This window comes from Ascaphus truei, chromosome 2 (genome assembly GCF_040206685.1).
Source record: "Ascaphus truei isolate aAscTru1 chromosome 2, aAscTru1.hap1, whole genome shotgun sequence".
In the NCBI taxonomy this organism is placed as follows: domain Eukaryota; kingdom Metazoa; phylum Chordata; class Amphibia; order Anura; family Ascaphidae; genus Ascaphus; species Ascaphus truei.
Window position 1 is genome coordinate 124,656,452 of NC_134484.1, and position 21,455 is coordinate 124,677,906.

At 40.5% G+C, this 21,455-nt stretch overlaps 1 long non-coding RNA gene across 1 annotated transcript in view; it reads right to left on the minus strand.

Moving 5' to 3' along the window:
* The window catches only part of LOC142488571 (uncharacterized), a 68,446-nt gene extending 65,611 nt beyond the window's left edge, over positions 1–2,835 (minus strand). Inside the window, exons 1-2 of the long non-coding RNA XR_012799504.1 lie at positions 2,779–2,835; positions 2,039–2,166 (exon numbers count right to left, since the gene is read on the minus strand). This is a non-coding gene — a long non-coding RNA (uncharacterized LOC142488571). The remainder of the gene's footprint in view (positions 1–2,038; positions 2,167–2,778) is intronic.
* Positions 2,836–21,455: the final 18,620 nt, after the last annotated feature.

Below are 21,455 nucleotides of genomic sequence, written 5' to 3' on the forward strand. Positions count from 1 at the left end.
AAGGGGAAGATATCCCGCCTTCAATGTCCGTAGCGAACCTAGCAATAATTCATAAAGAGGGTAAGGATCCAATAAATTGCGGCAGCTACAGATCGATCTCCCTTCTTAATTCGGACCTGAAAATATACAGCAAAATTTTGGCCAATAGACTAAACCCAATAATCCCGAGTTTGATCCACAAATACCAGGTTGGCTTTGTCATGGGTAGACAAGCGTTGGACAATACACGTAAAATTCTAAACATCATCGACCATGTACATCTCTCTAAAACAAAGGCCTTTATTTTGAGCCTCGATGCTGAAAAAGCATTTGACAGAATTAGATGGGACTTTTTAGATCACACTCTGATCAAATTTGGCTTCCGAGGTCCTTTCCTCAAGGGAATCAGAGCTCTGTATAAAAACCCGTCTGCATTGGTAAAGCTCCCGGGCGGAGGCTCAAGTCCCGTAATAATAAAAAATGGTACGAGACAGGGCTGCCCCTTGTCCCCTCTCCTCTTTGCCTTATCGATATAGCCCCTGGCGGCCACCATCCGAAAAGATATCAATATAAAGGGAATCAAAATAGCCCAAGAGGAATACAAGATATCTCTGTTTGCCGACGATGTAATATTGTCTCTGGCGGAACCCTTGACGTCCCTCCCCAACCTTCAATCACAATTAGAGAAATTCGGCCAGGTATCCAGATACAAAATCAATAATGACAAATCTGAAGCCCTAAATTTATCCCTGACACCATCCGAGGTAAAACTACTACAAATTAATTTCAGCTATAAATGGAACTCCTCCTATATTCGATACCTCGGAATTAAAATTACGAACTCATATGAGATATTGTTTAAGCATAACTTCCCCCTCTATTTGCAAAAATTAAAGGAGACCTACAGAGCTGGAATGAACACCATATCTCCTGGCTGGGTAGAGTTGCTTCAGTAAAAATGAATGTCCTCCCCAGAATTCTGTATTTATTCCAAACATTCCCAGTCCAGGTCCCAGGAGCTGATTTAAAAATATCCAAAATAATATACTCCAATGTATCTGGAATGGGAAAAAGCCAAGAGTGGCACGATCGGTTATGATGGCACCAAGAGAGAGTGGAGGTCTGGGAGTACCAGATATTTCCAAATATTACCTTGCAGCCCACCTAAAACAGGCAGCCACATGGAATAATGACCCAGCGTCTTGCAGCTGGTTGGAGATTGAAGCCTCCTACATCTCTCCCCTCTCCCTCCCTTCCCTTTTGTGGGCGGGGTGGGGGGGAAGGGGCAGGAGACAATGCTGGGCAGGATGGGCCTGGGTGCAATGAGATGTACATGGGGGATATGGTCAAAAACAAAACAAAAACAAAACTATCATCTTCCCATTCAATTCTGACCCCCCTGTTTGGCAATCTGGACTTCCCCCCGGGTTGTGATCCTAGGGACTTCAGACTGTTCAAAGCAGCCAATATAACAAAAGCGTTCCGATCTGCTAATCAAAGGACGGCCTATGAAATTCTCCGAAGCACAGGAAAAATATGCCCCTGGGGGTCTCCCCCTATATGCTTTCCTTCAGATCAGACACTTCTTAACAATGATCTCCCACAACTCCAACGCCATTCTGGCCAGGCACCAGCCAATGGAGTGGAATATACTGACACAGACAGGGGTCAGTCTATTCAGTCACAGGTTAATACTAGAAGTTTATTAAGTAAATCATGTTTAAATATTTGATTAATAGTACTACAGCAGCAGCAGGCTAATCAGCCCACAAGCTCTTATGAAGGCACCATAACACATGCAATTTATTATGTGCAGAGTTCATTTGATTAATAAAACACTTGAATATCTTGTGTTACTGCATTTGTCTGAATTCATATACACATAAATTAGAAGTGGTGATAGCTGCTCTTTAATCTTATCAAATCAGTCATCAAGCTATTATAATTAGCTGAATATTTTAGTTTCAACCTCTGCTCTGCTCTCACACACTGGCAGAAATAGGTATAGTAGGTACACCTGATATAAATAGGTACAGAATATAGAAAATAGGTACAGTACCTGCTAAATAGTTACAGTAGGAAGGTATAGTCTGTGCAACCAGTCACCGTTTCTCTCACCCTATACCTCTAGTCTCCACTTTTTTCTCTCTCATATATGTCCTTTTCTGTATGCTGTGAAGCTGATTCCTGGAAAACATTTTAGTCCCTTGTATTGAGTACAGTTGATCTCTTCTCCAAAAACAAAAAAACAGATTAGCAAACGTGCTGTAGTGTATCTTGAATAATAAACCCCCTAATGTATGTCTCACATTGCACCCAGTCAACTCTTCTCTCTACCCACTGCAATAACTGCACACTGTTTGCGATCAAATCTTCAATTTTTTTTGTCCTCCCTCCCATATTGTACTGTAATGCTAAATATGTTTGTGCCATACTAATAAAAATAATAATAAATAGAATATAAACTATGTGTGCCATTGTACTACGTTAGTGAATGCGGAATTGACTGGGGCAACATTTTGACCATCACTGTAAGTGCTGCCGAGTAGCCACATGAGAGAACGAAAACGCGTACAAGCTCTAAATGGTCTGGCTGCAGGTGCACTGTGGCACTATTGAAAAAATATATATGGAGCTGACACCGGGTGATAGGGAATAAACGGTGATGCAGTAATAGGTATAAAGGGATGATTAGGGAGAACAGGAGGGGAATAACACAGGGACAATATAAGGTGAAATGTATTCACATAGTCCCCATAGCCCTGCAAGCCCGGTGTGGTGTAGCCTTACTGTACTCACGATAAAACACCGCCCTGAGTCCCTTCCTTCAGCTGCTTCCCTGACGCTGCCAGAATGAATGCGTCTCCCGTGTGACTTCCGGTGGTGTAACAAGATCCTCACAGACGACTCACTTTCTTATTCATGGTAACAGTTAAGAAGATCCTTTTATGTACTTAGTTAGTTGCTATGTACACTTTTAGGATGTTAATAAGGTGATGTAATTTGGTCTTTTCATTTTTATTCATATATTTAGTATTCTCATTATTTCTTTGTTTTTCTTAATTTTTCCCTTTTGCTCTCTGTTTCTTTCTTTTCTTTCTTTTCTTTCTTTTCCTCTTTTCTCTTTTTCCTCCTTTTCCTCCTTTTCCTTCCCCTTACCTTTCCTTTTTGTGTCATCTATCCTTTGTTGGTTTTGCAAGGCTAATTTAAGTATTAATATCAGCTGTTTTGCATGACGGTGGGAGGTTTAAATGTTCCTGACCTCCCCCACTTTGTCACTCCTTGAGAAAGTGCCACAGTGGACGTGAAATGCGTGGGAGAGCAGTTAGCACTGTTTTGTTTCCTTGTTTTTTTTATGTAGTTCATTAAAGTTGTTTTTAACTTTCTATTGCTGGTGAGCGTCTTACCTATTTCTTGGAGCGGATGTTCATTTGATCCATATTTGTTTGACATCACTGAAGTTGGAATGGAGGGGCCGAAACTTGTCGCACCTGAAGTTTGTTGCAAAACCATGTTTTTGTGGGGTGTACTGTGTTATGTTTGATAATATTAGATACATGCCTAATAATAGCTGCTTGTGACCTAGGACTTGTACATGTAGAGCTGGAAGAATAGTTATATAGAGGCCTATTCATTAAATAATGATGTTGTCAATGCAGCATTTCCTGAAAATGCAATGTAATTGGACACTGAAAAAATCTGGCATTTTCGCTGTGTTTATTGCACAAAAATCGCACAAAAATCGCACAATCTGACATCTCATATGCATGCACATTTCACCCAATCTTGTGCAATGCCAACGGTAAAGTCACATCCAGAAATCTTGTCTCAAGACATGCATATTTGGGCTGGAGAGGGAGAGATAGGCAGACATGGAGGATCAGTTCATGAAGCAGTGGTAAGGAGAACTGGAGGTGTGCTAGCTGACCAAAAATGTACTAATTTATAGAAAGAACATCTTCAGTTTTCCTTACCCCTTCTTGATGTATCTGGGCCAGAGAGAGAATAAGAAAAAACAGAAAGTAAGATCTGCCTTTTTAGAACTTAAGAATCTAAAGTCGTTTTACTAATAAATTGCAAAGTGACATGTCGGTCACTTTACAATTTATCTTCAACATTCCACTAGCCTAATCTTCAACATCCCTCTGCCTTTCATTTATTTCTTGTGAGATTGCTTAAACACTTTTTTTATGTGATATGACTTGAAAAATGTTTATTTTTTTAATTTCTCAAAGAATTTCTGTGAGTAACACAATCTGTGTCTTTACACTGTAACTATTTTACTATCTTCTATTTACCTGTTTACCAACTACCATATTCAAGTATACCCTGACTGGAAAATCTTGTTGCAAAACATTTATGATGTGCAAAGAGACACCTTCACTTTCAATATGTCATCGATAAACCTATCAAAAATATTAGGATTAAAGAAGAATAAACATAAAATTTGTTGGCAAAATTAACAATATAAAACTTCTTAGTTTCAAAACAAACTTCCCATCATTATTTTAAGAAAATTGTGAGTAGAAAAATCAGTCTTGTGGATACTCCCCCTCGCTTCCTTTATAAGCAAACCAAGGTTTCATTAGAAAGTTTGAAAGTACAGTTGCCACATTGCACTCTCTCAAAGAATAAGGGACGGGCGAAGTATCGGATGAGTCATGTAGTCATCTGAAAATGTATTTGGCTTAATGCCAGACTAACTGAAAGAATTTGATACACAAGCACAGATACAGTAGGGAAGTTAGAAATAATCAGCTAAAGAACAGTGTTATTACAAAAGAACAATAAATCGTAATAGTTGTCCAGGGTTTAGATAGGCTTCTAGCAACTGTGCCGTTCAGCAAATTTAAGAATAAATCTGGCAGCACTGATTTGGTTGAATAATGTAGTAGTGATCAGGTATATAAAAAGTTTTTATTCTTTAATTATATACTGTAAGTAGCAGCAAAAGCGGATTAAATTAAAACAATTAGTGATAACTAGCAATGCCATAATATTAAAAATATTGAGCAGAAATCTTTGGATCAGAAAGTCATGGAAACATCTTTGCAGAACCTTGGTGTAACTTATTAAGAACTAATTATGTGTAAGAATTTTGTGTAATCGCTTCCAAACTTTAAAACAGAAGAATTACTATCTTGTTGATGAACAACAATTGAAGTGATAAAGGCGCTCAACGCTTGATCCCTTTATGATTACCATAAACAGAGGAACAATATAGGACATGAGGGTATGTGAGTGTAAGGAATCCACTACTGGCTTTGACTCTAGCCTTGCAGACCTGTGCAGTTGCAAGCTTCCTCTGGCAATCTATGGCACAGGTGCTGCCTCTCATTGCAGCTTCTGCCCTGTGCTCTTTCATTGGAGGAATTCTCACACACCCTCCTCCTGTGATTGGATCTCTGCCCTTTATATCATGGGCGTTGGCACTGAACCAGTGCCGAGCATAACCATTCCTACCTCTATGTTACTGTCTCTGCCACAAACCACCCCAGGCCTCTCTCCTAGCGTTCTTACCTTCCAAGTTCCTGAGTATCCAGAGGTCTGTTCTTTCTCCTGTGCTGAAGCGTTGTTGCCAGCACTGGTAACTGCTGCATTCCCTCCTAGCAGTGGCTACCCTTCCTGTCCTGCGGCCTGCTGCTATCCTCCTGCAGTGGCCTGTTCCTGGACATCTGTGCTGAAGCGTTGTTGCCAGCAATGGCCTGCTGCTATCTCCTTGCAGTGGCCTGCCCTGGACGTCTGTGCTGAAGCGTTGTTGCCAGCACTGGTATCTGCTGCATTCCCTCCTAGCAGTGGCTACCCTTCCTTTCCTGCGGCCTGCTGCTATCCTCTTGCAGTGGCCTGCCTTGGACTTCTGTGCTGAAGCGTTGGTTCTCCCCGACGCTGTCCTGCGGTGAACTTCGGCCAGCCTGCTGTCTCCTCCTGCTGAGATCGGCGTCATGGGCCGAGGCCGCACCTCGCGCAGAAGCCACTCCCGCGCCTACACTCCTAAGCTGAAGCGGGGAACTCCTGACTACCTGTTGCCGAACTCCTGCTTCAATAACGACGATGCTGCCTTCTCCAATCCTGACCCTGCGATGTACGACTACGAACTGCGCACTCCGGATCAGTCTGCGTGGACTAAGATCGGTGATAATATAACCCCACCTCAGCCCCACGGTCCGGTCCCGGTTTGTGGCGAGCATCGGCGTAACAGTGAGAAAATTGAAGTAAAGTCCCCAGAAGAACCAATAATCCCTGAAGGGCAAGAAAAAGGTTAAAATAACCTAACCTCAATCAAGCCCTCATTGGGATGGTTACTGGACTCAAAATAAGTATTCAGTAATGAATGATACTCACAAAATCCCCCTTTGCAATGTCCTGTGGAGGCGTGCAGCCTGGTAGGGATATGCTTGACTCAGACGGCAAATAGAAAAAAAAGAAAAAAAACAGCACACCTACAAAGTGGGTTCCAAGCAAATGTATTGAAAAAAATCTTCTTTATTTAATCCATCTAAAAGTGGAGGTTAACACCCTCCTACGCGTTTCGTGTAAAATACACTTTATCAAGGAGTTATCAATCATCTGTTCCTTAGCAGGTCTAATAATGAGGTAAATACAACCTCAGATGAACAACAGCACATGACATATTACACCGTGTCTTGATTTATTTAACAAAAATAAAGCCAAAATTGAGAAGCCATGCTAAAACATGCTAAAATATGCAATTTGGCAATGACAATTTGAATCTACTAAAATAAACCCCTTACACCCAAAATCCCAATTGTAAAAGTCACACTAATAATTACAACAGGCTTTTAAGGGACTTATTCCTGTGGAAATAATGCTACAGTAACATCAAAGATGGCCTGTGTTGTAGTGCAGAAAATCACAGATATGGTTTTGTACATCCACATAAAAATGTTTTTATATAATTTCATAATTATTATAGCATAAGGATGTAAAAAAGTAATCCAAAGCAATTTGGGGGAAAAAAGTAGGACTGCACTTGTAACCTTGCTTCCCTCAATACATAAACATATATACTTAATGTTGATTTTCATTGTTCAAATGAGTCTATGAATATACTGCACATTTCCCATTAAAGCTGCAGTTCAAGCAATATCCTGCATGTGTGTTTTTTTTAATAAATCAGTTCTGTAGTAAGAATAAATACCTTTAGCACTTTTTGTTTTAAAAAACAACAACTTTGAAATACCAATTTTCTTGTATTTTATTTTTAAAAGCATGCTTGTTGCTATAGCAACCATTTACATTCCCCATATTTAAAGATGTCGCCAAACTTTGCCGATCAATAGACGGAGAACGAATTGACCGGCAGCTATGCAGTTCTTTAGGTAAGTAGAGATTGTCCACATGAAACTATTAAAGTAAAAAAAAAACCTAAAAAAAAAAAAAAAATGGGAGCTTGAACTGCAGCTTAAAGGACTGCAGCTCTATTAAAACCCTGACCTGGTTGGTTTGAAGAATTAAAAATGTACTGTGGATGCTGTTTCAAAACATTGTTAAACCTGTCTAGCAACTATAGTGTGCAGGCCCCTTTTCTCAGTTTCACTCTACTAACCATGCGTGTGCCTTGTGTCTACATAATGTGTGAATTCTCACATTCCACATGGACATGTAATTTTAACTCCAGGGACTGCCTACAGTACTTCACTGTCTGTCTGTCAGTCAGTTAATCTCCATACATCTGTAATCCAAAAACAAACCAGACATAACACATTTCTTTTGTTGCCAACATAACAAACATAAAAAGCAAGGTTATTTGGTGATTTGTAATGAAACTTCAGTCTGTACATTATAATATTTAAATTACATTTGCTCAATATTCCCTTGTGTAACTTTTTTGCGAGTAAACAATTGTAAATAATGAATATTTCTACCCTTACACTATGTAGTTATTGAGCCCTATCCATAGTACCACTGAACCAACACACATCCTACATGCTAGTCAATCTATCTATTTGAGATACCTTTTAAAATAAATGATAGTTGGCACACAAAATAACATTTTAAAAAAAGAGATATCTATTAAAATGTGTTATGAGTTATAACAGATCACATCTTGCAGCAATGCACACAACTAGCTATGTCTGTGGTTTTAATTTTCTCATATTAAGCCAAATGACATGATTATGTCAACCACATATTTGAAAATATTAAAAAGCAAATTTAACTGCAAATACAAATAAATATTGTTATGTATAGCAGATGGTGCTCAGTGTAACGGGTGCTCACCCCAAATAAGACGGGACCGCAAGGCTGAGGTGGGGATGTTAGTGTACACCGACACGAGAGCACATCCGAAGTGCAGAGTGATAGTCATACAGCCGGGTCAGGGTTGGAGAAGTTTGAATAGTCGTGATACTCAACATGGTCAGGGGTTGGAGAAGTCAGATGGTCATAGAGGGTAGCCGCGGTCCAGGGGTAGACAAGGTGGAGAAGGTAGAGGTAGAGAGAAGTCGGGGGTCCAGGTACAAGCTGAGTTCAAAACACAGAGACAAGACAGGATCAGATTGCACAAGGCAACAAGACAAGGCAGCAGATGCTTGGGGTAAGCACTACGTTTATCAACACAGAATTATGCTCAGCCAATTTGCCAGAGTGCTGGCTGAGCATATAAAGGGCAGATAGCCGATGAGCAGCCAGCAAGCAGCTGCCACACATTAGCATCAACCTCCCACTCGGTAGACAAGCGCCCAATGGTAGACAGGAGGCGGAGTGAGCTGCAGGTGCAGGTGATCCTGGGTCAGTGTGGAGTTTAAGGATTAACGCTTTGCGTACTCTTCGTAGCACGGCATCTGCGTGTGGTTTCCTGTTGGTGTGGTGCGTCACCTGTGTTGTCACGGGTGACGCAGGGGTGAGGCCTAAGCCTGAACCTGGAGGTATCCCCCTGCCTGGTAGTGCGGCGACTGCGGGTAGCTTCCCTGGTCTGCGGCGCATCACCTGTGTCGTCACAGGGGCAGGACTTAATGCCAACCCTCCCCCTTCAGGAGCGACCTCCGGGCGTCTCAGGGATGGTTTGAGGGGGTACTTCAAATGGAAGGCCTGTGTGACCCTGGGGGCATGTAATTGGTTCCTGGAGATTCAAGTTCACTCTTCGGGCCCAAAACCCCTCCAATGGACCAGATACTGGAGACTTCCCCATGTTATCCTGGAATCCAGAACTGTCTGTACTTCAAACTCTTGTTGACCCTCTACAAGGAGGGGTTCAGGGGGCGAGACAGGTGCAGGAGACTGGGAGTCCTGTACAAATGGCTTAAGGAGAGAGGTGTAGAAGACCGATGGGATTCGCATGGAAGCTGGCAAGAATAAGTGATAGGCCACTGGATTGATCTTCTCAATGATGGTAAATGGACCAATAAATCTAGGTGACTATTTCGCTGTGGGTACCTTCAGATGAATGTTTTTGGCGGATAGCCATACCTTCTCCCCAGGATTGTATGCTGGAGTTCTCCGTCGATGCCTATCCGCCTGTTTTTTCTGCATAGAAACTGCTTTCTTGAGATTCTCTTGAATCCTTTCCCATGAGTTCTGTAGTTGCAGAATCCTGTTGTCAGCTGCTGGCACCCTGGATCTGGGTCCTGTAGTGGGAAGAACTTAAGGATGAAAGCCATAATTGAATAAAAAACGGTGAGCCCATTTTTGACTCACTCCGTAAATTGTTGTGAGAGAACTCGGCCCAAGGCAAAAGATCCGTCCAGTTGTCCTGGGTATCTGAAATAAAGCATTGGATGAATTGTTCTAGCAATTGGTTAGTCCATTCTGTCTGACCATTGGTCTGGGGATGAAAACCAGAAGAAAAATGGAGAGAGGTCCCCAATTGTTGGCAAAAGGCGCGCCAAAATGTAGAACTAAATTGGAACCCCCGATCCAAGACAATAACCTGGGGTACCCCATGGAGACGAAAAATGTCTGATGAATACCTCTGATAGTTTGGGGGCATTAGGCAGTCCCTTAAGGGGAATAAAATGGGCTTGCTTGGAGAATCAGTCCACCACTACCAGGATGGTATTCATATCTTTGGATATCGGTAATGCCACGATGAAATCCATGGATAGGTGGGTCCACGGATGATCTGGAATCAGAAGAGACTGGAGCAATCCTTTGGGTCTGTTAGGGGGAGTCTTATTTTGAGCACATGTAGGGCACGCAGTGACAAATTCCTTGATCCCCCTCCGCATTCCCGGCCACCAAAAGGTCAATTCAAGCAGGTCGATGGCTCTCCTAGTTCCTGGGTGTCCAAAGCTCTTGAAAGAATGACCACATTCCAGTACCTTCCTACAATATGCAGGTGCATCCTTCTGGGACTTCGAGACCCTCAGGAATATCAGACTGACCTTGAACGATGTTCTCCAAAGAATCAAAGGTATTAGCGGATATTATGCATGATGGGGAAGTATAGTCTCCTCTTGGTCTTCAGCCTTGTCTTCCATCAGGAATTGACAGGAGAGGGCATCTGCCTTGATGTTCTTTGAGCCTGGTAGATACGAAATAATCAAACTAAACGGAGAAAAAAAAAGTGACCATCGTGCTTGTCGCCCAACCGACGAGCACCTTCAATGAATAGGCGATTTTTGTGGTCCGTAAGTATGGTGACAGGATTTTCAGTGCCCTCGAGCAGATGCCTCCATTCTTCTAAAGCCATTTTGATGGCCAACATTTTCCAATTGCCTACATCATTGTTTTGTTCAGCAGAAGAACATTTTTTGGAGAAGAAAGCGCACAGGTGAAGTTTGGCCTGAGGTGTCATCCTCTGGGACAATACTGCTCTGGCCCCGATGTCAGATGCTTCCACTTCAAGGGTGAAGGGTAAACCATGATCCAGGTGCATAAGGACAGGAGCTGATATGAAGGCTGTTTTCAGTCTCTCGAATGCTTGAATAGCAGTAGGAGACCATATGCCAGGATCAGCACCTTTCTGTGTTAAGGCCGTAATGGGCGCTACTACAGAGGAGAAGTTCTATATGAATCTTCGGTAGTAGTTGGGGAAGCCTATGAAGCATTGTACAGCTTTCAGAGTCGTGGGACGAGGCCAATCCAGGACCGCTTTCACCTTGGCTGAATCCATGACAAGGTAGAAGAACATAGTTCTGTAATAGTGCTACTAATGACCAAGGATGTTAAATGTATAATCAATCTTGATTGAAGAAGAATAATAAACGGTTGGTATTATACACAAATGTGTGCTGGGGTATACAGGTGGGCGTAAAATTAAGACATATATATAGTCCTGGTGTGCGGAGATATATATAAGCCCCACCACATCACTCCCAATAGGGACCAAGTCTGTAACCGCCTATGAACACCTGTAGTGTACCTCCCAGTTAATTGCTGCAATGCAAAGACTCATGTGAACCATGCCCGTTTTCTTCTCATGTGCGTGCTTCTGCTGGGTTGAGTAGACAGTCTGGTAACCACGGGATGCGGCAATGCAGAGCACAGCGGAACAACAGGACTCCACAGGACAGCAGCGGTAAGATAAAAAAGATTCTTTATTGGCATGTCATGGTGCAGACAGGGATGGGTGCAAAATCTCCTCCTCTGGATGCCAATAAAGAATCTTTTTTATCTTACCGCTGCTGTCCTGTGGAGTCCTGTTGTTCCGCTGTGCTCTGCATTGCCGCATCCCGTGGTTACCAGAGAATCCATGACAAGGCCAGTATCAGATGATTTAACCTAAAAATGCCGTTGTGGTCTGATGGAACTGACACTTCTCTAACTTAGCAAATAGATGATTCTCTCGTAGATGTAGTAGTACCTGTTTAACATGATTAGGATGTTCCTTAAAGAACTTAAATTTCGTTAACAAAGTCCTGGAATACTGCTGGAGCATTACAAAGACCGAATGGCATAACTATGTATTCTTAATATCCGTCCCAGGTGTTGAAGGCTGTCTTCCACTCGTCCCCTTGATGAATTCTTACTAGGATTGTAAGCTCCACATCAGTCCAGCTTGGTGAAGATTGTGGCACCCTGCAGTCTGTCAAAGAGTTCAGAAATTAACGGTAAAGGGTACCCGTTCTTTATCGTGATCTTGTTAAGGCCCCGATAATCAATGCAGGGTCTGAGGGATCCATCCTTTTTCTTTACAAAGAAAAAACCCGCTCCTGCGGAAGATGAGGATTTCTGATAAATGCCCTTAGTAGGTTCTCTTGAATATATTCCTTCAGGGCCTTGGTCTCTGGAGGGGATAATGGGTAGGAATATCCTCGCGGGGGAACCAAGCCGGGCAGTAGATTAATGGGGCAATCGAATGACCGGTGGGATGCTAGTCTCAGATTGTTAAACACATCCTGAAAGTCAGAGTAGATTTCAGGTAACTGTATGTTTACCTGTTCTGGTACTGAAACCCTATCTTCACAATCCAGGGGGAGCATGAAAGGAGAAAAAACAACAATACAAAAATCTAAGTGCAGATGATAATTATATGTGAATAAATTCGTTCAAATCTTGGCTCTTCTGTGTGTCCTACTCACAAGAATTACGTAGTAATTAGGGCAACATCTATGAACTGTTATGAATATTTCTGGAATCAGGTAAGGATGTACTTCAATGCACGACTCAGCAAGGGAGGGAGATGCAAAGAGAAAGGAATATATCCATAGCGCAGATCAGTATAATAAAAATAAATGTTTATAAAAAGACTCAAAAATGCGCACTTACAATAAAGCACAATAAAAACAGCAATTAACACTGATAATGAGTGGATGAGAACACCTCATGCTGTGGCTCACCACACCGCCTCCGTTTGGACACACTGTTGTATTCCCTGGGGATCTTCTGCATTCAGCTGCCTTCCCTCCAAACACCCTCAAGGGCTAAGCTCCGTCGTGGTCTCCAGGATAGCGTGTAACTTCCGGTTTAGGCTTCCGTCGGTACCAGCCCCTTGCACTGTGCCTCCCCGCCTCTCAGCAAAGGTCTGGGCGGTCCACTCTATGCGTTTCGCCAAAGTGAATGAACGGCTTCCTCAGGAGTGTGACGCCCCCTCCCCAGTACTTACTTTATATAGCAAGTGCAATTACACTATTATAATATTAATTTAATAAACTAAACTGCTTTTATGGATATGGAAAACTTGCAATGGTCAGTATTGTATTCACATTACCAAATAAAAATATTATATGAACTATATATATGACAGGGATATACATATTTAATTTCCTATCATATCCTATACATTCCAACTATGTGTATCAGTATGTATGCCTTTTTGGCATTAGTTTTGAGATGGACATCTCCATCTTCTCTAATATATACTTATATATGTATAATGTCAATAAAGGTTCAAAATGTTCTAAAAAAAAAAAAAAAAAGCTTAACGCATACATTTAAATAATTTGAAATGTTAAAATCACTTTTCATTGTTGAGTTTTTCTTTTGTGATTGGAAGGGATAGCACTATATAGTGTCTCCCTCCCCTATTCACAAAAAAAGTGTTTGTTCTTGTTCTTTGTACTATACACTAGTATATAAAGAATTCTAATAGGTGTAAGATAAGAACCTAATACTGTATTATTATTGTGGTTTCTGTGTAATTAAAGAAGTTTAGACTGGGACTTTGTCCTTTATACTTGTTTATAATAGAGATGAAATTAAGGTCACATCAGTCCCTGTCTACACCATAGACTTTATTATAGAACTTTGTCAACTGCCTGTATATAGTATCAACTGATATTTAAGATAATTTTTTTGCAGTCTATACATCTCCTTATAGATTCCAAAATGAGAGTTTAATATATATTCTTAAATGGAATTACCTCCATATAGGAAGGCACTGCATTAGGGCATTTGCCAATGTCCTTTCTTGGTGACTTGATAGGGATTTATACCATTTTTATACAGGTATTATAGTTGTTTTTATGTATTTTCTTATTGTTGTTGCTGTTCATTATTTTTTAGCTGATTAAAGTTTGTTTTACTGAATATGTTTACCACCTGACATTTTTGGCCAATGAAAATAGATGTCGCGTCAGCGCGGCTAGCTTTGGGGTCGTGCACCGATGTTTCATTCTGTTTTCGCGCATTTAATTCTGTCCATCTGTTACTGAGCTTGCAATAAATTGATTCATACCAGTATATATTTGAGTTGCCCTGGATTCTTTATAATTTTTTGGCTAATTCTGGCTATTTTTTGGTTGTGCTCTGCATCTACCTACAACCTTTGCAAATACTATACCACCACACGCACATTCAGAGATCAGTGTTAACCTGCAAAACTATTTGAACCAGAAAGAAATAAAGCTAATGCACCTGTGAAACACTTAATCACATTTGTGGTTTAATTAAAACTCAGTTGTCCTTGAGAATCAAGAAATAAGTTAAAAAAAAGTTTTGTTTAAAAAAAAATAAATCTACTTGTATTTAATTTATTTAGAGTTTACACCTGTTAACACTGATGTTAGCTCAGAAACATATCTACAATTATTCATCAGCAACTAACCGTGCTTATAGGATCAGTAGACACCATATTATACTTTATTTTATTTACCAAAACTAGAGTGCAATAGGTCACGCACATACTGTAATCACGACTGTTGTATGTGTACAAAAGATACTCTTGCTGATAAGCACTACAATGAAAATAGCATTAGTACAAAAATTACAGACACAACTTCCTAACCAACCACGTCTCCACTGGCTAAGTTTCTGTCTCTTAACATTCCTCCTTTACTTATAACAGATATAGCACTTAGGGAGACTGCCCTTCTTTTCCTGAAATGAGCTTCAATATAGCCACAATAGCAAAGCCCATTTGTCTCATGGTAGGAGACATTAGCAACAATGAGTATACAAGTGCTTAAACATAATGGTAACCTTTCCAGTAGGACATTATTCAGAGTCCTTCAAGCAGAAAATTGGTAAAGGAAACCCAGAGCATTCCCAGATCTATTTTTCTCACACCGACAACTATTCAAAGTGATATACAATGATCTATTAGTTTATTGGACTATAATTTGTGGCATGATAAATAATAATCTGGCATATTTCCAATGAGTTATAGGTGCATTGCAATTATTTGAACACACCCGAATCATAGGAGGAACCACCCAACAACCAGCATTGTGTTAAATGGCAAACATGATTTTACTACACTTACTGAGTAAAAGATTTGAAATTAAAATAATTATTTTACATAGTTTCAAATATACAACCACATCCAGGGCACATTATATATGTTAAATGTAGACTGTATTTCGAATAAGAAATCCTGATTGCGCTTTCCTAGATTATTGAAAATATTAGAACATTTAATTTTGGTACAAAAAGTGATCACTAATAGAGGTGATGCAATGTCTAGGAATCCTTTAAAAGGCATACAACAAATGTGTCTGCTTATATTGAGTGACTGCATACAGTGTGTATGTTACCTCCCTCAGTGTATTATGTTGTACAAATGCAACAAAAGAATCACATTTGACAATTTATGGCAACTTAATCAGGTGCCACCTAAGACTATAATATAACATCAAAAGAGCTAATGTGTAAAATTACATGATTGATTTGTCAGTGATGTAAGCAATGTGTGATGTAACCAATGTTCTGTTGAATGTAAAAGCTGTAGTGTCACAAATTAGATGTTCCATTTCCCAGCAGTTACAGCATTCTCTGTATGTAGTGTAGACCAAATAAAAATACAATTTGCTGTACACACCACAGAGGAGGTTTTTGTCACTTTTTTTTACTCTCCATACCTATTTTGTGTCTGCATGTACTGTAATTGCTGACTTAACTAGAGACAAAGAATGTAAAAAATGATAGACGGGATAATGGCAGGTTTTAACACTACACGGGAATGGAGTAAACCCTATTATTTACAACAACAACAAAAAACAAAGGATGCTATTTTTTATTTTGTAGGAAATTACTCCAACCAACTAATCGAATTACTTGAGAAATTGATACATCCCTCCCAAAACGCTGAAATGTTAGACTAGTATTTGGGAAATATGGCAGCCCTAATATTTAATGAGGATCACATGGAGGTGCAATATTTTTAAGTAATATGGTACGTATCATGAATAAACAAACCTATAAAACACATTGTTGTTTCTTGCTGGAAAGTGATAATGGATACTAATGTCATCACAATACTGATGTACACTTGCCATCTTAAAGGCAGTAGGAAAATGTCTATGCTTAAAGCAGTAATACTACTTTCCAACGTTGCTTTCTTTTTTTTATTATTTGTATTGTAAAGCATGTGATAATGTATAATTCTACATTCTTACCTAAACTGGCAATCCTTTGGTGCTCCTGTTATAAATCTGACAAAATCCTGATTGTGGGCCCAACATACTGGCTGCTTCAGTCAGTGTAACTCAGCAGCTACAACGTATCCTTATACTATTAAGGTAACATTATCTATTGTTACAGTTTACAGCTGGGAACATTTGCAACACATTATCCCAAACAGGAAAGTTGCACTGCTTTGGAAGGTGGGCCAAAACCTGCTATAGAAATAAAAAAATGTTTTAAAACTCATTAAAATTCGAATTAAAACAAAACAACTAAAAGATTTGTATTATCTAATACTACAGAACTGATATATTAACTAAAAAACATAAGATTTCACTGTTGCTGCTTTAATTATATTATTTTTTGTTGTCTACAGTTCAGAATGAATTGCAAAAAAAAAAAAACAGACATCCGCAATATAAGTATTTATCATTTGAGAAAGTTTTCATTTAGTGTCAGAATTTTGAGGGAGAGAGGTTTTGTTTATTCTGTGTCACCCAACCAAATGTTAGTGTAATGGGATTTATTAACTCCTTTCCTTGACAGAAAAGGGGGGAGGGCATATAACATGCAGTTAGAAAAATAAAAAGCAGAATATAAGTGAACTGAGACAACTGAAGTCTTAACTTACTTCTGAATCTTACAAACATGTCATACATAACAAATGGGCTGTGTGTGTTGGTAGTTTTTTCTGTTGCTACTGTATATCGTACCTGTCAACTCTCACAGCTTTTCAGTCAGTTTCAATGATTTGGCGTCTCATAGATTTCAATACAGTCTCATTGACAAAGACCAGCACCTTCACCTTAAAATGCAATTTTTTTGGCCAAGAACCACCAAATCTCACTCCATGGCTAGATTCCTGGGCTACGGCAAAACTCTTGGTGAGCCTGACTTTGTTCAACTCCCGTCAAAGTTCTGGGAATATTGTATCTGTTTGTGCCTCCACAGAACCTACTTAGAAAATTAGATGTACATGAATAACAAATATATGTGGTTTTTAAAATGTAGATGCTATTACGGCTCTTCTTACAACCAGGCAATAAGGAATTCCTCATTTTATTCCTGCTGTACATTCAAAGCCTCCACACTTTTAAGGCTGAGGACCCGCTGCGGTCGGCGGTGCACGCGTCACTCACCCGCTCGTTACTTCCACCTGAGCCGGCCCCAGCCCCTCCTCACTGCAAGGCTCACTACGCGCTGTGACGCGTCAGCAGCCAGGGGATGCAAGAGGATTGTGATCCCGAGCGGTGACGCGTCACGTGGTGCGCTGGTGAGCCTATCAGTGCCAGGGGCTGTATTTTCCCTCCAAAAGGTATGTGGGGGAAAATATATATATGACACACAAGTTTGAATACCGCATCAGAACAACCAATACAAATAAATACTGTCTAAACCAAAACAGAGTATAAATGAAAATAACAGAATACCTCTGTTGGCGGTGCTAGAGGAATAAATAAAGTATATGAACACAAAAGAAGAAAAAGAAACCTCACGAAAAGCACTCAGACATGTAATACAAAATAATGATACATTTATTGAATCAATATTTAAAGAAAAAACAGGAAATTGACTGAAACCCTAACTACTGGACTCTAAGAAATGTCAATGGAAAAAATAATAAAAAGGGGACTAGCTCATAAAACACAGAAATAGGGAGAAAAATAAACAAAACCTCAATCTATAAAACCACCATGGGGACAGAAGTGATTAACAACCGGCCGCTCATACAATGAAGAAATGATATGAGATAACAATAAAATCAAATGCCCTAAACTCCTAACCGTGTACAAAAAAATGTGTGATGAAAGCCCATCAGGAAAAATGTCAAGTAGCACAGATACACAGAATCATGACACAACAATCACACTGAACATGTCTAAACACATATATGAAGTACTGTGATGAACCCCTCTATAACATAGTGCTACAAATGTAGCTCACATGAACAGGGGAGAAAGGAGCAGGAAAACTAATTCAGTAACCCAAACATAAACCTACAGAACAATAACATGCAGGAGACTGGTTATACATCTGATAGAAAATGAAATGCCAGTACAGTAACTGGTATATACTGCAGTAGCATATATATGAACCAGAGTAAGGGAGTAAGGGATATACTCAACTCCTAACAGTGCTTGGATGGTCAAAGTTCAGTGTAGCATAACATCCTAGAAAAGTATGGCAGATGTCAGCCTCCATTCAGAAAAAAGGATAATCAGATGTTCCATTCATGCAATGTCTCCATATCAAGGAGAGCATATCAAAGCACATGATGCATAATAAAAGTATCTAAAATAGCAGAAAAAAGAGAGGGAGTTAATGAACTAATTACATAAAAACAACTATTGTAATCAAACTCTAAAAATACCAGCTAAGAGGAAAAAGTTTTTTGGGGGGAGACAAGGAAAGCATTACTGTGAATAACTGTAAATAAATACAACATAAAAAAACAGACATTAACCTAAAAACTCACCATTGAATCCCCATAAAATAAGGCCAAAAAATTATTTAAATTGGAAAACGGGGGAAGAAACGATGAAGAAAAAACAGAAGACATTATTAATCACAAAAACATTGAAAACCCCAGGTAATCATTCAAACCTTGGGGTAACATGGAACCCAGCATAACAATCCACCTACATTCCCTCTGAGGGAGTGCTCTTTCTATATCGCCACCCCGTATCCCCAAAGAGACACGTTCTATGGCAAATGCAGATAGTACAGAATTGTCAGCCCCATGTTCATGTAAAAAATGTTTGGCAACTGTCGTGATTTTCTTAGAGGATTCTATATCCCTTTGTGCTGATTTTATATTCCGACAATGTTCTAGTATCCTAAAACGAACCTCTCTGGTGGTCATGCCCACATATATTTTATTACAAGGGTATGTGAGATAGTAGATTACCCCCTTAGAGCGACAGTTCAAGAATTGATGCATCTTAGGCCCGGGCCATAGAGGTGTGGGGAGAGCGGAGGCGTGCTAACGCTGAGGCTCGCCTGCTTCAGTCAGCGCGATTGCACGGACTTGCAGGCGAGCCAGCTTGCGCGAAGAGAGCCGGGGGGGAGGTTGTTGGAGGCGGGGCAGTGACGTCGCTGGGCCAATCGCCCGCGACGCACTGATGTCAATGTCACGGCGCCGACGTCACGGCGCCGTGACGTTGACGCTGCTGTGCAGTGATTGGAGGTTTTCAGCCGACAGCGCGCTGAAAAACAGCTTGGTGCTCGGCTGAAAACTCCAAAGCCTGAGCACGCCTGCGGATGCTCGAGTGAGCCCCCTCTCAAGGCATCCTCATTGAGGATGCAGGGGCTCAGCGCTAAGCGTCCGCACGTCTCAGCACGGCTGGGCCATCTATGGACGCAGCCTTAAACTGTTGTATTCCCTTGCTGTCAAAAAAAGTAGAGGTCTGCCGTACAAATTTATAGGCAGAACAGCCACTACATTTGAAAAAACCCTTCTTGTCAAAAGAGGACAAAAAGGTAGGATTTATATGCGAAATGTAGTGGCTGTGAACCAGCTTATCTCTAAGATTGGGGGACCGCCTACTTGTCAAGTCTACTCTCGGCCCTAAAATTTCTTTTAAATCTGGGTCCATCATGAGGATCGGCCAGTGTTGCTGCAAAATACTTCTCAAATTATTCAATTGTTGGTTAAATGTCCCAATAAACCTTATTTTATTTGGAGTATTTTTATCCTTAATCTTAGGTTTTAGTAAGGAGGCCCTACTCATGTTTTTGCTACGTTCATAGCCTTGTTTTATTACAGATTGGCTGTACCCTCTTGATTTAAACCTAGATTTCATCTCTGCTGCTCTTAACTCAAAGGTTCTAGGATTAGCGCAATTTCGTTTTAGGCGAATTAATTCGCCAATAGGAACTCCCGAAATTTGGTGTCATGGATGGGAGCTAGAGGCATGTAGGATTGTATTAGTGGCAATTTCCTTTCTAAAAATTTCAGTATTCAGTTGACCATTGACGCCAATACTGATACACAGGTCTAGAAAATCAATGGAGCTGGAACTGTGTTTAGATGTTAATTTTATATTCAGGTTGTTGTGGTTGAGAACATCGACGAACATCCCAAAATCCTCCACAGTGCCCTGCCAGAGGACTAGGATGTCATCGATGTATCTCAACCACAACAGAACCTGATCCGTCATCTCTCTGTTTGCTTCAATAAAGACTACCTCCCGCTCCCACCAACCTAAAAAAAGGTTAGCGAACGAGGGAGCACATGCGGCTCCCATGGCAGTACCTCTTAAAGGAAGATAAAATTTGTTCTTGAACACAAAATAGTTGTGCAATAAAATGAAAGACATTAACTCCATCAGAAAATCTACTAAATTGCGTGATAAATTTGTCATGGATAGAAAAAAGTGGGATGCTCTGAGGCCATCTTGATGATGAATGGAGGTGTATACAGCCTCCACATCACATGTGGCTAAAATTACATTCCCATCTACCGTAATCTCATTCAGCCTGGACAGGGCGTCCATAGTGTCACGGAGAAAAGTTGGTAAAGTCTCTACTATAGGGTACAGAAAAGCATCAATAAAGCGACAGATAGGCTCACTCAAACCCCCTATCCCTGCCACAATGGGCCTGCCGGGGTAATTCAGGGTTTTTTTGTGAACCTTCAGCAGAATGTAAAAAGTAGGTATAATAGAAAATTTTGACGTTAAACCCTTACTAATTTTTGAGGTGATTGTACCCTGTGAACTGGAATTCTCCAGGTTACAATCCAATTCGATCTTAAATGTAGCTGTAGGGTCTGAACCAACTTCACAGTAACATTCCGTATCCCTGAGTTGCCTAAATACCTCTTTTTCATATTGTTTTTTTGGCCAAACCACAACATTCGCACCTTTATCAGCCGGTTTAATCTCCACCGCTGACAGTTTAGGTAAGTCAGCAATTGCCCTCCACTGCGATCCAGACATGTTATTAGAACCTGTACATTTAGGTAATTTAAGAATGTCTTCAGTTACCAGATTCGCAAAAATTTCGATAGAAGAATTGGTTTGAATTGGAGGGCAAAACGTCGATTTAGGTCTAAAATACGACATCAGACTTAATTCATGTAAGGAATCCACACCTCAGTTTACTGTTTGCCTTGCCTTCCAGACAGGTGCAGCCCTGGAACACTGCTCCTGATATTTACTGCAGCTCCACCCTGGGTTCACTCATTAAAGCAATGCTGTCACACGCCCCTTCTGCTATTGGTTCACTGACCT